This window comes from Puma concolor, chromosome A3 (genome assembly GCF_028749965.1).
Source record: "Puma concolor isolate L17-30 chromosome A3, mPumCon1.1.hap2, whole genome shotgun sequence".
Taxonomy (NCBI): domain Eukaryota; kingdom Metazoa; phylum Chordata; class Mammalia; order Carnivora; family Felidae; genus Puma; species Puma concolor.
This window is the reverse complement of record NC_141669.1, coordinates 107,944,675-107,962,631: the sequence shown is the minus strand read 5'-3', so window position 1 is coordinate 107,962,631 and position 17,957 is coordinate 107,944,675. Positions and strand designations below refer to the sequence as shown.

General features: G+C 37.1%; 1 long non-coding RNA gene across 1 annotated transcript in view; it reads left to right on the top strand.

The window, feature by feature from the left end:
- Nucleotides 1–17,957, top strand: part of LOC147582645 (uncharacterized) — a 495,094-nt gene that overhangs the window by 391,324 nt on the left and 85,813 nt on the right. The window contains exon 4 of the long non-coding RNA XR_015248765.1: nt 1,977–2,078. This is a non-coding gene — a long non-coding RNA (uncharacterized LOC147582645). The remainder of the gene's footprint in view (nt 1–1,976; nt 2,079–17,957) is intronic.

The window sequence follows — 17,957 nt, the reverse complement described above, 5'->3', positions numbered from 1 at the left end:
TAGCTGGGGGCAAAAGGAATATTCAAGCTCAGGCACCCCTTTTGAATTCACGGCTGGGATTTTTGCAGCTCCATGCTATCAGTCTGGTCCCCTTGGTTACCCTTTACCTTGCTCATAATATCCAGACAGCATGTCAGGACCCATCTCATCTCCACGTATCAACAAATGTTTGTGGAGGATCAGCTGTTCCCATGGTACCTGGGCTCAGGGATTTGTGTTGGAATGTGTGGTGTTTCCCAGACCCTGGGTTCCCAGCAACTGCTTATATACAATCTTGATTCTCTGCACCTACTGAGTCCTTCTACGATTTCATGGTGCTGCTCTGACACTTTCACACTCTGGGTCCTAACTCCCTATTACAAGCCACAGGGATTAATGAATTCCTTCCCTGAGATCTGACTGCACTCGCCTTAATAGGCCATTTGTTCCTCCCTGCTTTTTTCTCCATTAGGGTAATTTTCAAAGAAGCACTAGTAATCACTTTCCTCATTCTGAATCCATATTATAAAACTTGAATTGGGATACTTCCACTGGAGAAAATGTAGAACTTTATCTTGGTGGAAAGACTCCCTCCTTCTGTGTGTGTGTGTGTGTGTGTGCGTGCGTGCGTGCGTGTGTGTGCGCGCGCGCGCATGCTCGCGTGTTTAAGTTTATTTAGAGAGAGAGAGACCGAGCGCGAAAGCACAAGCGGGGGAAAGGCAGAGAGAGAGGGAGACAAAGAATCCAAGAATCCGAAGCAGGCTCTAGGCTCTGAGCTGTCAGCAGAGTCCCATGCAGGGCCCAAACCCACAAACTTTGATATCATGATCTGAGTCAAAGTCAGATGCTTAACTGACTGAGTTGCCCAGGCGCCCCCCTTCTGTGTGTTTTTTTATCCTATTTTCTTAGCTGTGTGTTTAATAGCATGTAAAAAACCCAAACCGGGTGGCCATGGATTTCATATAACAATAGACATAGTGTGGAAATATTTTTGAATAAAAATAAAATGGTGGCTACAATCTGTGTAAGTTAAGTGACATCTAAATAATAAGACATTTGAAACAAACATTTTATGAAAAAAATTCAAATGCTTCCCTTGAATCACGAATTAATTTATGGTAATGTTTCTTACATAATACTCAACTCCCCAACTTTAAAAAATATGTACCTTGTGTGATAGCTCTTCATTCTAAGTCTAAAGTGTGGATATGAAAAAGAAGAATAAACAAAGAAAAAAAAAACTTGAGAAAAATAAAAGACCAATTTGAACAGAACTAGCTTGGAAACTATAGATGATACAGATTCCTTTTTGCTACCCTTGGTAGGAGTCCCAGATTTACTAAAAAGAAGAAAAGACCCCCCCAAAAAAACACCCCAGAAAACCGAGATGCCAGTTAAATTTGAATTTCAGATAAACAATGAATAATTTTTATCCTAAGTATGTCCCAAATATGGCAGGAGGTGTACCTGGTTTAAAAGAATTATTTGTTGTTTATTTGAAATTCAGATCTCACTGGATGTCTTGTATTTTTTTTTTTTAATTTTTTTTTCAACGTTTATTTATTTTTGGGACAGAGAGAGACAGAGCATGAACGGGGGAGGGGCAGAGAGAGAGGGAGACACGGAATCGGAAACAGGCTCCAGGCTCTGAGCCATCAGCCCAGAGCCTGACGCGGGGCTCGAACTCACAGACCGCGAGATCGTGACCTGGCTGAAGTCGGATGCTTAACCGACTGCGCCACCCAGGCGCCCCGGATGTCTTGTATTTTATCTGTCTGCCTTAACCTTTAGAAGTTCCAATTCAGTTGAAGGTGAGTGGTGGAGGCCCAAATGACTAAATTTTTCATACCGTAAGCTCTGCATGGAATTCTATAAGTCAGGTTTGGAAGTCACCAAATTGTCATTTTAAGACATAACACAGACACACACACACACATACACACACACACACAATATAACAGAGACATGATGGTGGTCTCAAATTCTGTTTCTGATAGATTTCTACTACAAATGAAGACAAAATTTTATCTGAAGTAAAAGAGAGAACATCTGAGAACATCAGAGAACATCTGAACTTGCCTTTGGGGATCCTGGCACAGGTGAGAAAATACTTGGGCATTTTTCTTTTCTTTTTTTTTTAATATGAAATTTATTGTCAGATAGGTTTCCATACAACACCCAGAGCTCATCCCAACAGGTGCCCTCCTCAATGCCCATCACCCACCCTCCCCTCCCTCCCACCCCCATCAACCCTCAGTTTATTCTCAATTTTTAAGACTTAGGCATTTTTCAAACCATAGTCTGAGCTATAAACTGGTAGGATTATAATCATGATGATCAATATTGTTTTGGCTGGCTAGCTTGAACTTTTGTTATCAAATATGGTTGGTTGGTATTAGATATTCTCATTAGCTTTTATAATTGATAGTGAAGTACAAGTTATAAGTAAAACCCAAAAAACTATATATATATAGTAAGTGACTGGTATGGGGCAGTGCTGTCAGAAAATGGTAAATGAGATAGAGCCCCGCCTCTTCAGGTGCTTAAATGAGTGGTTTAGGATCACATCAATTTCCAACAGGCCTTTAAGTTTATTATGATAAGCTGATTAACATAGAGCTTTATATGCAAAATGCCAGAGTAATAGAATACCTGATTTCACAGAGCTTACAACATTAAAAAAAGTCTTTGCATTTTCAAATGTAGCAGCCTCAATATAAAGCTTTATAAAGGTGAAATCACTTTATGGACAGTTGAGGCTATGTGATTTGGTGAGAAGATGACATTAAAGCTCTTTGTACTAACTGGGTTTATTTAATTAAGAATCAGTTATGGCATTTAATACTAGCTGATATGTTTTTATTGGTCATTGTCACATGAGACCTTTCTGGATTTTTTTTTCCTGTTAAGAATGTCTGTTGTAACCAGCCTGGACATGGGAGGCTGTGCTATGTGATGTGAAATAATGCTCCTCAGACACATGGGGGAATTTCGGGCTTTTTAGTGTAGAAAATCCAGCTCAGTTCCCAACTGTTTCATGATGTATTTTCTGATGGTTACCGCCCACTTTGGGCTCTCATTTTCCAGATGACCACAGCACTCCATGCTGGACCATGTACTGCTCCAGCAATCTCTTCATAATGTTTAAGTCTGGTAGTCTTATAGTATTTGGGGAGGAAGGGGGGCAAGCACTATGTCATGGGCTTATGGACTTATTAAGAATTATGGACTTATTTAGAATAGTGTCTCCAGAAGAAGCCTGTAAGTATTTTATCACTTAGTTGTTTGACCTGGAAGTAATTTTGAAGATCACAACACCAAAGCAAGCAGTGTAGATAGTGAGCATCATTTGTAGCACCAAGGGTGTGTCCTGAGAAAGAGCCTAAACAAAAGTAAAACCTCAGTATGCCAGGATGAGTGAGGATTTAGGGGTAATTATTCTTTCTGGTTGGCTGGAAAATGTCTTTCTGAAAATTAAGTCCAGTATGCTACGAAAGTTGCTGTGCTTAGTATTCAGGTTTGTACAAAGAGTACTAATGCAGAGCACCTGCTCTCAAGGATCAGCTAATCCAGGTGAGGAGTTAAGAAATGTGTATGAAAACTTAATTAACAGGATAAATGGGCAGCACGGGAAGGTTATTTCTTGGCTCCAAAGGGGAGCTATTAAATGTGAGCTTCTCGTTCTCTAGACTAGCTTATTTTCCTGTCCTGGTAAATACAAGATGGTGGATGGAACTGGGTCATTCTTTGGACATATTTCTTGTGGTCAATAGTCATAATAAAAAGAAAATAATAGCAGCCGCTTAAGAAGTGATTAATACTTTCCAGATACTCTTGTAAGAGCTTTTTAAAATTTAACAGTTTTAATCCCCTCGACAACCCTGTGAACTAAGAGCTTGCAGAAAAAGAGAGGTGAGGTAACTTGGCCTAGTTTGCATAGCCATTAGGTAGCTGAGTCAGGCTGGTGGGTAGAGTCCATGCTGAACAGTAGTTCTGCTCTGCCTTCTTTGTTTCTGCCTATCAACTCCTAGGGTGCCTTCTAAAAAGTTACATTCCAGAAAATGTTTCCTTTTCTTTTGTCTGTTTATGATACGAAGTTGAAAGGAAAACCATCTGGTTAATGCATGGTACTTATCAGACATTCTTTCCTGGATCATTGAAATTTTGCATTGATGAGGCTGATACCTAGTCAAGGCCATTTTATGAGAGCTGGAAGAAACAGCAAGACAAACATTAACATCCACCTAACAGCCCATGATCCACAAAGAAGTTGTGTGGGATGCCAGAAGAAAGTACAGTTACCTGGAGAAATACACTGTAGTAGATAGGAAAGGGATATTTTTCTGTGAGGAACCAAGGTGATTTCTGTGAAGGAACTATTCAGTTAACAACAAACAGGGGAAGCAATGAGCTGTCTCAGGCTTTGTAACATCTGTTATAACTGCACCTGCCTCAAAGATTTCCTGGTTCCTATTCCGGAGAGAGAAAGTCAGCAGGAAATGAGGCAAGTGCATAATGACTTCACGGAAAAAGATGGCTTTTAACTTCTTGGGTTTAATTCCTGACAGTGTTACATATCCCCCTTGTTGTTTGCTGTACTTTACAAGGTGGCAGTTTGTATAACGGAAGATGGGGGAGAAGAAAGGGACCTGTGCTTGGAAACTGTGTTTAAGGAGCACAGGAATGTCTGGAGCCATTGGTCAATTGGGTGACATCATTGCACCTGGCCAGTTAGTCCTCACTCTGACTCAGTGGGTCACAGGTGGAAATAAAGCATATCCCTACTTACCAGAACAATTTAAAGACTCACCACTTTGTCTCTCCTTTCTTTCTCTAATCAGTTTTTCTCAAACTTTAGAGTGAATCAGAATCACCTGGAAGGCTTGTTAAAACAGATTTCTGGACCTGATGCCCAGAGTTTCTGACTCAGTGTGTCTGGTGTTGTGCATGGGAATTTGCACTCCTACAAGTTACCAGGTGATGCTGATGCTGCTGGTCTGGAATTACATTTGAGAGCCATTGCTCTAATTGATTTAGACAGAAGTCCTCTATTCTAGGGCCTTTCTCCTATCAGGATTATCCAGCACCCGGAGATTTCCATCTTTTCTTCCTATCAGTACGAATGATGAGAACCTGCCTTCACTTTCCTCTTCATCCTAGCCCCAACCCCAGCCTAGCTCAGCCCCAGCATTCCTTTCCAACTTAAAGAAATTAATTAAATCACATTCCACTGGTTCCGGAAAGAAGTTGAGTGGCTGTGGCCTTCCCAAGCTAGTAGAATGAAGCAGACTTTTCCCCCAAAGGCCTCACTACACTGGTGATCGTACTTTAGATCTTTTTCGGGAATCAGATTACTGCAGATGGAATGCAAATAGCTTTATCCATCATTATTTATGAGACTTTGAACAAGTACCTAACCTTTCTGTGTTTTATGTGAAGACTATGGAAGAGTACTGGCACATAGAAAGCTGCTTAAAAAAAAAAACAGTTATTACAATCAGAAATTCCTTGAATAGAATATATGCAGCACTATTCAAAGAAATAAAAAGATTATAATCTCTATATGTGAACTGTTTATTATATTACTATGATTACAGGGTTTACTACCTTAATTGAATTTATATTGATCATTATAATGATCCAGATTATTTATTCTTACATTGTTTTATTCAGATATAATTAATATATAGTGTTATATTAGTTTCAGGTGTACAATGATTCAAACTTATTCAGTGATCATCAAGTTAAGTGGACTCTTAATCCCTTTTAGCTATTTACCCATCCCTCCCCTCTGTGAAGCACCAGTTCTCCATATTTAAGAGTCTGGGGTTTTGTTTGTTTGTTTCTTTTTTTCTTTGTTCATTTGCTTTGTTTCTTAAACTCCACATATGTGTGAAATCATATGGTTATTTGTCTTTCTCTGACTCATTTATTTCCATTAGTGTTACACTCTCTAGATCCATCCATGTAGTTGCAAATGGCAAGATTTCATTTTTCTTTATACTGAGTAATATCCCATTGTGTGTGTGTGTGTGTGTGTGTGTGTGTGTGTGCGCACACACACACCGCACACACACAAACACACACACACACACACATATACACATATATATACACCACATCTTCTTTATCCATTCATCTATGGATGGACATTTGGGTCACTTCCATAATTTGGCAATTGTAAATAACACTGCAATAAGCATAAGGATGCATATATCTTTTATAATTAGTGTTTTCATTTTCTTTGGGTAAATACCCAGTTGTAGAATAACTAGATCATATGGTAATTTGATTTTTAAATTTTTGAGGAAACTCCACACTGTTTTCCAGTGACTGCACCAATTTTCATTCCTAGCAACAGTACACACAGGTTCCTTTTCTTCCACATCCTCACCAATGCTTGTTATTTCTTATGTTTTTGATTTTAGCCATTCTGACAGGTGTGAGGTGCTATCTCATTGTGGTTTTGATTTGCATTTCCCTGATGATGAGTGATGTTGGGCATCTTTTCATGTGTCTTTTGGCCATCTGTATGTCTTCTTGGGAAAAATATCTGTTCAGGTCCATTGCCCATTTTTTTTAATGAGATCACTTGTTTTCTTTGGTGTTGAGTTGTATAAGTTCCTTATATATTTTGGATATTAACCCATGTACTCTGAAAACTACAATTGTTTAAAGAAATTGAAGACGACACAAATAAATTGAAAGATACTCCTTGCTCATGATTGGAAGAATCAATATTGTTAAAATGTTCATACTACCCAAAGAAATCCACAGAATTAATACAATCTCTACTAAATTATCAACAACATATTTCACAGAACCAGAACAAATAATCCTACAGTTTTTATGGAGCCACAAAAGACCCCAGACAACCAAAGCAATCTTGAAAAAAATAACAAATCTGGAGATATCACAAGCCCAGGTTTCAAAATATACCACAAATACGTAGTAATCAAAATAGTATGGTTCTGACACAAAAAAATAGACACATAGATCAATAGAACAGAAAAGAGAGTCCAGAAGTAAACTCATGCATATATGGTCAATTAATCTACGACAGAGGAGGCAAGAATATACAATGAGGAAAAGACCATCTCTTCACCAAATAGAGCTGGGAAACCTGGACAGCTACCTGCAAAAGAATGGAACTCTACCGCTTTCTTACACTATTCACAAAAATAAGCTCAAAATAGATTAAAGACCTAAATGTGAGACCTGTAACCATAATATTCCTGGAAGAAAACATAAGCCAGTAATTTCTTTAACATTGACCATAACAACAATTTTGTAGATATGTCTTCTGAGGCAAGGGAAACAAAAGCAAAATTAAACTATTTGAACCACACCAAAAAGAGGGCTTTTACACAGCAAAAGAAACCATCAATAAAACATAAAAGCAGCCTTCTCAGTGGGAGAAGATATTTGCAAATGGTATATCCAATAAAGGGTTAATATCCACATAATTTTCTCAAACTAAAAAAGTAAAATTCTATATGTAAGGCATATATAATATTTTAGTTACTTAAATATTTTTAAAGGAATATTATAGTAACAAAATGCATATTATACAAATACAATATATATTTATATCAGAAATTATAACCAATATCAATATTATATTAGGTATAAAATATATAATATACAATATCTTAAAATACATAATTAAATATATTTTAATAATATATTAATTGTATTCATGTTGGCATATGTAGAGTCCTTTAAAAAGTACCTATATTGGGACACCTGGGTGGCTCAGTCAGTTGAGCATGCAACTCTTGATTTCAGCTCAGGTCATGATCCCAGAGTTGTGGGGTTAAGCCCCATGTCTCCACACTGAGCATGGAGCCTGCTTAAGATTCTCTCTCCCTCTGCCCCTCTCCCCTGCTAGTGCTCTCTCTCTCTCAAATAAAAATAAATAAATAAAATGTACCTATATGCAAGGTGTACATTAAATATATTAAAATGTTACATATAGAATTAACATTAATATAGGAAAATGTTGAAAAAGGAAAATATCCAGAAGATATATTTGTATATAATATGTAATGTATATCATTTATTATATATGTTATTTACTATTTCTAAACAGTTAGTTGGTTCATTATTCACATTTAATCTATTCTGCTACATTAGTGTTAATAAAGTTATCCTCATTAATCTTATTGGAAAAATGACTCAAATTAACAAGTGTCATTAGATAATGGAAAGCTTATTTCATTTCCTTGGTACATTAACAAATGGAAACTGTGGTCTTGAAGGTCTTTGGTATGTATTTAGTGCTTTTCTTTAAGTGCATGTTTTAAATACGGAATGGTAATTAACATTATTTTTCACTTCTAAAGCAATATGTTAACTACAAAGGCTTTAAAAACTTGATATTTTCTGGGCTCTTGTTGAAAAGAGCAGTGTCAGCCTCATAGGGATCATTTTTAGGCTTCTATAATGTGTTACTGTTTTATCTTCTCTATCTTCCCACCATGGTGCCTGAAATTCCACTATTCCAGCATTCTTGATTTAATCACTAGGGTTATTCTTCTAAGGAGCAGCCTTCTCCAAAATGCTTCCATTTCTTTTTTTAAGCTTATTTATTTATTTTGAGAAAGAAGGAGAGAGGAGAGAGAGAATCTCAAGCAGTCTCCACCATGTCAGCACAGAGCCCCATGTGTATCAGGAACTGTGAGATCATGACCTGAGCCAAAATCAAGAGTCTGATGCTTAACTGACTGAGCCACCCAGGTGCCCCAAAATGCTTCCATTTCTAAGAGGAATAGCTTCCTGTGAGTCCCATTATCAAAAGGTCATTTTCTGATGGCCTGTGATAGCTTTGGGTATTTAGAGTTTAGAGGCACCAAAAATACAAGAAAAGGAAGCTGGGGACAATTTTTTTCCTGCTTCAGGCATCTATATGGCTCCAAAAAAAGGAAAAAAATCAACATTGAGATCCTTATTAAGTCAGTCTTATTCTTTAATATTTTGCCAAACTGAAAGCTGATATCATAAGTTATATGGCCCTACTGAGATGTGTGACTTACAGAAGTTAATCTAAAGGCATGTGCTATTGGATATTGAACTAAAAGTTAATAATCATGCCTTGTGGAAAAAGCCATGTGCACAGAGAATTTAGTCTATTTTGAATCACCATTCAAAAGACACTGATTTAAAGTTGGTTCTATTTAAATCTCCGTGTGTTTTAAGTGGACAACTATTTAAAATCAAATACACAGTGTTGATTATAATAATCCCTTCCATTTGTTCAAAGCCTGACCGTATACAAAGGCTTTTCAGGGCATTTTCAGATTTTATCAAGGATGTTCTCTTATTTAAGACTTAGCTTAGGGGCGCCTGGGTGGCGCAGTCGGTTAAGCGTCCGACTTCAGCCAGGTCACGATCTCGCGGTCCGTGAGTTCGAGCCCCGCGTCAGGCTCTGGGCTGATGGCTCAGAGCCTGGAGCCTGTTTCCGATTCTGTGTCTCCCTCTCTCTCTGCCCCTCCCCTGTTCATGCTCTGTCTCTGTCCCATAAATAAATAAAAAAAAAGTTGAAAAAAAAAATTAAAAAAAAAAAAAAAGACTTAGCTTAGACCAACACTGACTTGTAGGAGGTGATTAATAGACTTATTTTACCCAAGTAGAAACCAAGGCTCAGACTGAGGAGTCAAATAATATAAGCTTATGAAGATGATAGGTTGTGGATCCACAACTAAAATCAACCCCTTTGTGGCCAGTACACTTTCCACCCCACTGTGCTCTCTTTGAAGACATTTGGGGTCATGGGATAAATAATATGTGCTTCCCGAGATCTGCAGATCTATCTGCACTATCTGAGTTCCAATCAAAGAAAAATTGGGACTGAGCAAGTGTAGCCAGATATTCTCTCTAGATGATTTTGGTACTCCCTCTGCATCTTTTAATGGGCTGAATTGAATGTGTCTTCCCCAAGTTTATATGTTAAAATCCCAACCCCTCATTACCTCAGACTATAATGGTATTTGGAGAAAAGGTCTTGAAAGAGGTGATAAAGTAAAAATGAGGCAGTTAGGATGGGCCCTAATTCAGTTTGATTGGTGTCTTTATAAGAAGAGGCACAGGGAACACGTGTGCAGAGGGACAACCATGATGAAGAGGCAGCAAGGGGGTAGTCATATGCAAGCCAGGAGAGAGGCCTGTAACAGATCCTTCCTTCATGGCCTTCACAGTGACAACTCTGCTGGCACCTTGAACTTGGAATTCCAGCCACCCAGTTTGTGGTACTTTTTCATGGCACAACTAACTAACTAACACAACAACCCAAAACAATCTCTCTGAACCCCCACCTAGAAGAAGTAATGAGAGGGCAGCTTTTGGAAACCTCTCCTCAGTGAAGCTCTTCATTAACATATTAACCCCTAGAAAGTAGACCTTCCATCCCTTATAAACGTGTTTTCCTGCTTATTTACATTAAAACTTTTCTTTAGCCATTTGCACATGGCATGTACTGAGCATTTTTATTCTGTATGGAGATGTCCCATCTGCTGCCTCTTCCTCTTCATCGGTCTTTCCTTTGCCCCCCCTTTTTCCTCTTCTGTCACTGCTTACCCATCCCCTCTCTTGTTTTTCTCCTGTCTCTCTTCTCTCTGGTCTTTCCCATCCTCTGTCGCTTTGTCTTCTGTTTTCTCCTCTCTCATTTCCCCACTCTTATATATTCTGACATCCTTACCTAACCTCTCCTCTTCCTTTCAAAAAAATTTCTTAAAAAAAGAAAGATGTTCAATCCTTTTTACCCTAGTGTAAACATTCTTCGAAATAAATTATCCCATGGGTATTTTCTCTGAATTCAGCAGGCACTTACATGAACTGAATTGCTGATCCAACCTCTAGCTGGATGGTAGCCATCAGTGAATAGATGTGAAGGCATTTCTGGGTTGGCACAGGCTTTCCATGTCCCCAGAGTCATACTATCAAGCAGACATCAACTCTTAACTATTCAAAAGTCCTCCTGCAGCCACTTTTATGCTAAATGTTGAGATCCCTGACCTGTTTCAGTTTTAAATATATTTAAGATAGTGTGAGTTAGTGGGTCCAGCAAGGAGGAGGCTTCAAGCATTGACTAGCAGAAATGACTGAAATGAACAGAGATTTTTGAACTTATTGGTATACGATCAAACTGGAATTTGAAGGTTAAAAGGATAGAGTGTCAAGCACACATCATGTCTTAGATACCTGTCTGTCTCCTCCAGAGCATTTCTTGCTGTATTTATGTGGGCATCACAAAATGGAGCATTGAAATAACAACACTGAAATCAACACTGCAGATTCCCCCATTCTGTTTGACACCTTCTTTGTAGGAAACAAATGGAGAAGAGCTTCTCGGCTTGTCGTAAAAACAGCACTCTCAACTCTCCATTTCAGCTTTTTGGATTTCATCTTATATATAGAATAACATACTTGTAATCCATAAAAAGATTTCTTAAATTGCAGGAGAAATATGGCTTAACACTTCTTCTCTGGCCCAAAGAAAATAATTGGTATCCCAATAAAGTCATTATTAAAGGTAATGGATGGGCAAAGCCTGGAAAAATCATTTTTGAAAATTTCCAAACAGGCTGAAACAGGAAAATGTCTGGGTTTCACAGTGTTATTTAACAAACACACACTGTCTGCTCAGGGGACCTGCATCTCCTCAGTCATGAATTAAACATCATCTCATGGTGCCCCTTCTTGTAATGGTGGTAAAATCCATGACTTCCACATGTGGTTTCAGAATAGAAATAATAATTAAAAAAAAAAAAGGAAACCAGTGAAGCTTTCTACAGTTTTAAATACTATAGGTGTTAATTACCAGCTTATATCTAGAGTGACATGAATACAGAAAGACAAGGCTTAATGAGGTTTTCAGACCATTAGAAGGTACCATTTGATAAAGGCAAACAAGAATCCTGCTCTTTTGATGGACATAGGTATCTTCCATATAAAGGTGGAATTTCAGTTATAAATCCCAGGAGGGATACAACTGATATATTCATTGTCTAGCAATTATGGAGCTTCCTTGTGTCAACCATCCCTGAAAAAAGACTGCATATAACTACACCACTGCAATGCCCACACCTTTCTTAGGGTATCTATATTTACAGCTATTGCTGTAAGTCTAGAGAAGTGAGCTCTTTCTGCAAAGGGCCTTGCAGAAGCCTCATTTTTGTTCTACCTAGAATCAAAGTGCAACTGTTTGTTCATTTTAAAAAAAGAGAGAAAGAAGGGTGCCTGGGTGACTCAGCTAGTTAAGCATCCAACTTGATTTTGGCTCAGGTCATGATCTCATGGTCATGAGATCAAGGCCTGCATCAGCTCCGTGCTGAGCATGGAGTTTGCTTGCGATTCTCTCTCTCCCTCTCTCTCTCTCTGTGCTTCCCTTGCACTCTCCCTCTCTCTCTCTTTCTCAAAATAAATAAATAAACATTAATTTTTTTATTTAAAAAAGAGAGCAAAACATAACTACATCTTTTCAGAATGTCACAGCCTGAGCAATCTTTTCAGAGCAATTCACAAATTGAAATTGAAATGTATATCTAGCTCTCTATAGATCTGTGCTGAATTGTATAAAATATGAATTTTGGAAATGGGTGTTTTGGAAATATGAGTAAAGGAGGGCTTATAAGAACTCTAAATATAACAAAAATGTGCACTGAATTATCTTGAGACTACCTGATTCACATATTTGTCCATTGTTGCTCTAAGTATACTTGCTGTTGTCCACTGTTTTTCTTGCTTTGATTCTAAAAGTTGTGATGGAAAAGAATCAATGACCAATCTGGAGAGATGTAGAAGAATTATGTCTCACAGTTATTTCAGCTGTACACATGTTTCTCTGCTCACATTCACATGAGCTTTGAGTTTTCATTCTATAATATCTACAGCACCAAGTCACATTTGAAAGGTTGAATGGAAGATACCTCTCTTTCGAAAACTTTAAACCATTACTCCTTCATATAATCTGAACCTCTGTTCCTCAGTTTACTCTCTATCAAATGACCACGTTAGGCTGTGTGATAGTTAAGTTTCCTCATAATCATTTTGTGAAACCAATCTGGATCAAAGGTACTCTACACTAGCCCTAGTACAGGGAGAAAAATCTACACAATATAGCAAAGAGAACACAAAGTTAGCTGTATCTCCTTTTCTGGTTGCACTGTCATGTGAGGATCTGGTTTTGCCTCTCCAGGACCTGTGACCCAGAGATAATGGGCAGAAAATAAGTGTGAGACCATACAGAGTTTACAAGGCAGCAGATATTTTGAGCTTTTTCAAGAGTTTACAAGACTTATACAAGTAGAAGCTTATTCAAATTAATGAAAGTTACATAGGAATCCATTGTTCAGGTGTTGTATATTCCAGGGAAACATTGTCTAGGCCTTTGTTTATCTTCCCTCTCTATCAATGTATGACTATTCAGTTATTTGGAATATCATGATTTCTAATCCCAAGAGGCGTGTAGTAGAAGTGAGAGATACACTATATATGTTTGTATCTATGTCTATCCTCCCCATATGTGAATATGTGGATACTATATATATATATATATATATATATATATATATATATATAATGTAGATAACTATTACTCCTGGGTAACATACCCTGAGGGGAAATGTTGAAGTACACATACAGACGGAGCTTTGGGACTTATCTGATGGCTTTATGCCTCTGTACTTTGATTTCCCAACTTCCTTCTTATTCATTGGCTTTGAACAATTGTGGAGTCTGTTGTGTAAGGTAAAGAGATAGTTATTTGAGAATAGGATAGGCTGGTTTTTAAATTATAGACAAATATTTTTTTGCTAATGAAATTTGTTTCACTGGGATTTAAAATGAATTTTCTGAACCTACTTGCTTCCTCTTGGAGGAGTTTTGTCATTATGAAGACAGGAGTGCTGATGCATAGGGGCACTTGTACCCCAATGTTTATAGCAGCACTCTCAACAATAGCCAAATTATGGAAGGAGCCTAAATGTCCATCAACTGATGAATGGATAGAGAAATTGTGGTTTATATACACAATGGAGTGCTACATGGCAATGAGAAAGAACGAAATATGGCCCTTTGTAGCAACGTGGATGGAAGTGGAGAGTGTGATGCTAAGTGAAATAAGCCATACAGAGAAAGACAGATACCATATGTTTTCACTCTTATGTGGATCCTGAGAAACTTAACAGAAACCCTTGGAGGAGGGGAAGGAAAAAAAAAAAAAAAAGAGGTTAGAGTAGGAGAGAGCCAAAGCATAAGAGACTCTTAAAAACTGAGAACAAACTGAGGGTTGATGGGGGGTGGGAGGGAGGGGAGGGTGGGTGATGGGTATTGAAGAGGGCACCTTTTGGGATGAGCACTGGGTGTTGTGTGGAAACCAATTTGACAATAAATTTCATATATTGAAAAAAAATAAAAAAAATAAAATGCAAAAAAAAAAAAAAAAAAAGGGCCCTCCTGGATGGTCAGTAAATAGGTTATCATGTAAAACAAAGAATGGTTAGAAAGTCCAGATACAGGCTGTGAATTTGGCAACTAGAATTGGGTAAGCCAGGAGAGAGGTTTAGTCTTGGCTGAGTAAAAACTAAATAGGAGTTAATTAAGGTTTTAGAGAAGTGGATGGAATAAAGTGGATGGAAACCATGATCAAAGAATTTATTGGGATGTGAATTGGAGTAAGGAGATACTAATACCTGTGTTATTGTAATGTCAAGAAAGCTATTATACTTCACTGAAGAGTGAATGATCACAATGTTGATGAAAAATAGATCTTTAGTAGATTATTGATAAATGTACATAAAAAATCAGCTTGTCCAGTGGTTTCCACAATCATCTGGACAGCTTTATTCATACTGTGCACATCTATGTCTGCCCATTGTTGTCACTGAAAATTCTTGATCTAAGGCAATAGTTTATTTTATACATGGAGAGACAGTAACTCAGAAAGATTAGTGACTCGCTGCAAATCAAAGTTATTATATATAAACATACTGGCAGCAGCAGAAGGACTTCTGCATTGTATCATCCTAGGACATATGAGAATGCCTTTATTTGGGGAGGGAGGTATTGTTTTTCTTTCACAGTTATAGAATTAGGGACCCATTTGATTCTTATTGTGTCATTCTTAAATCTCAGGAGTTCAGCACTCCTTCCTTCTCCTTCCTTTTCAAAGTGTACCCACATGCTACCCATGTTTTATATCCACATCACTCAGAAGATAAAGGTTTTTAACTCTGGTTCTACCTAGGAAACACAGTTCTTCTCAGTAGTGTCTCTTACAGCCTCTGGAAAAGCCAACCATCTTTTTTTGTTGAACTGAATTGGTTGCTTTGTTTTCTTTCCTCTAGCTCTGTGAACCATGTATATTTGTCTTCATATTTTCTGTTTTGGTTCTTTTTATATTTTCATGAGAAATCCAGTCGATAATTCCTTATTACCTATATTTAGCAGGCCTCAAATGCTTCCTCCAAACACAGGCTGGTGGAACTTTAGCCTCAAGCAAACTTCAGGTGGTTGTGGCCAAAACATTAATTCTCATCCGAGTGAGTTACAAGGTAAACAGACTGTATTTGGAATCTTAAAAGCCTTATTAGAATATTGTCTGGGAATCCAGCTTTGTTCTATTGAGCCTGCAAAAGGACTCCTGAACTGTTACTCAGGTGTTCGTCAAAATGGATTGCCATTCAGCAGGAGGAAGTGCAGGTGTCACACTGAAGAGTTGCAAAGGGAGCCATTTGGTACCAACAACAAGAGAGGTTTATTACAAACACTAGTACGTTATGGTTAAAAACACATACTGTGATTTTTTTAAACCCCTTCAGTGTTTGGATTCCAATTTTTTTTCTTATGCATCCATGAAACTACTTTACAATCAAGAGTGAACATATCCGTCAACCCTAAAAGTTTCCTCATGGCTGTTTGTAATGCCTTTCTTCCAGCTCTTTTCCAGACACCCTGCAAAGCAACCCCTGATCTTTTTTCTGCCTCTCTACATTAGTTAGCTTCTCCTAGAATTGTATATAAATGGAATCACACAGTATGCATTCTTTTTTAAAAAAAAATATCCTTTGCTGCCTCCTTAGCTATAACTTTTTTTTTTAGTGGTTGCTTTAGGGTTTATAGTAACACATCTTTACCTTCAAAATATTTTATGCTACTTTAGGTATAGTATAAAAATCTTATAATTCTTCTATTTCTCCCCTCCCATGCTTTATGCTGTTATCACACATTTTACCTATACATGTTATACCCCCACAACAGATACTATTTTTGTTTGAAAAGCCAGTATCTTTAAAGAGATGTAAATAGTAAGAAAAATATATGTTTTTCTGTATAGTTACTACTTATAGTGCTCTTTATTCCCTTGGGTAGGTTCATATTTTCATCTAGTCTTATTTTCTTTCTGCCTAAAGGACTTCCTTTAACATTTGTTAGAGTACAGATCTGCGTTGATGAATTGGCATTTCTATTTTCCATTTTTCCTTTTTTGGCAAGCCCTACTTGAACCTCTCCTCTATTTTGCATTCAAGGTCAACTGAGCTGGTCTTAGATGTTTAGTTCCTCAATATGTTATTCCATATTTCAACATCTTTTTCAGAATAACTTGGTTATTCAATTTTCTTTGACTTTTCATATGAGTTGTTGATATTTACAAAAAAGTTTACTGGAATTTTTATTGAGATTGTATTATCAAATCTGTACATCAAATGGGAGAGATAACATCGTGATATTAAGTCTCCCAACCCTTGAGCAAGTATAGCTCCTTATTTTATAGGTTTTCTTTGATTTCCTTCACTAGTGTTTTGTAGGGTTTTTTTTAATACAGATATTGTACCTATTTAGATTTATACCTAAGTAATTCAGTTTGGGGTGCTATTGTAAATTGTATTATTATTATGTTTCAGATTTCAATTTACCATGCAATATAATAGTACAATTGACTTTTGTAGGTTGACATTATATTCTGAGACCATGTAAAACTCATTTATTAGTTCTAGGAATAGTTTGTGAATCCTTTGGGATTTTCTGTGTAGATAATTATATTATCTCTAAGTAAAGATATATTTATTTCTTCCTTCCCAATGTATTACTTTTCTTTTTCTTGCTTTACTGCACTAGCTAAAACTTCCAGTATGATGTTGAATAGGAATTGTGAGAGAGGACATCCTTGATTTGTTGTAGAGCTGAGGAGAAAACATTTAGTCTCCCACCATTAAATATCATGGTTTCTGTAGTTTTTCTTTTTTCTTTCTTTCTTTCTTTTTTTTTTTTTTTAGTAAATATCCTATATTGAGTTAAAGGGTTTGCTTGCAGAGCATTGCAGTTGTTAATATATGAGACTGTGTCACAAATGAGTGTATATTGGACTTTGTTGGAAGCTTTATCTGCATGTACTCATATGGTCATATAGATTTCTTATTTAGTCTAATAATAAAGTGAATTGCAGTGATTGAATTTTGAATGTTAAACCAGCCTTGCATTTCTGGGATGAATTCCATTTGAATTTGATGTATTATGCTATCTTTTTATTGCTGGGTTCTACTTATTAATATTTGTTAAGAATTTTTGTGTCTGTTCATGGGAGATAATGGTGTATGGTGTTCTTTTGTTGTAATGCTCTGATTTTGGTATCAGAATAATGCTGACCTCATAGAATGATTTCAAAACAATCCCTCTTCTTTCATTTTCTGAAAGAGAAGATATGGGTTAGTTTTATTTCTTCCTCAAATGTTGGTAGATGTTCTGATTTTGGTATTTGGTATCAGAATAATGCTAACCTCATAGAATTATTTTATTTTATTTTATTTTATTTTAATTTTTTTTAATGTTTTTATTTATTTTTGAGACACAGAGAGACAGCATGAGCAAGGGAGCGGCAGAGAGAGAGGGAGACACAGAATCTGAAGCAGGCTCCAGGCTCTGAGCTGTCAGCACAGAGCCCAACGCGGGACTTGAACTCATGGGCCATGAGATCATGACCT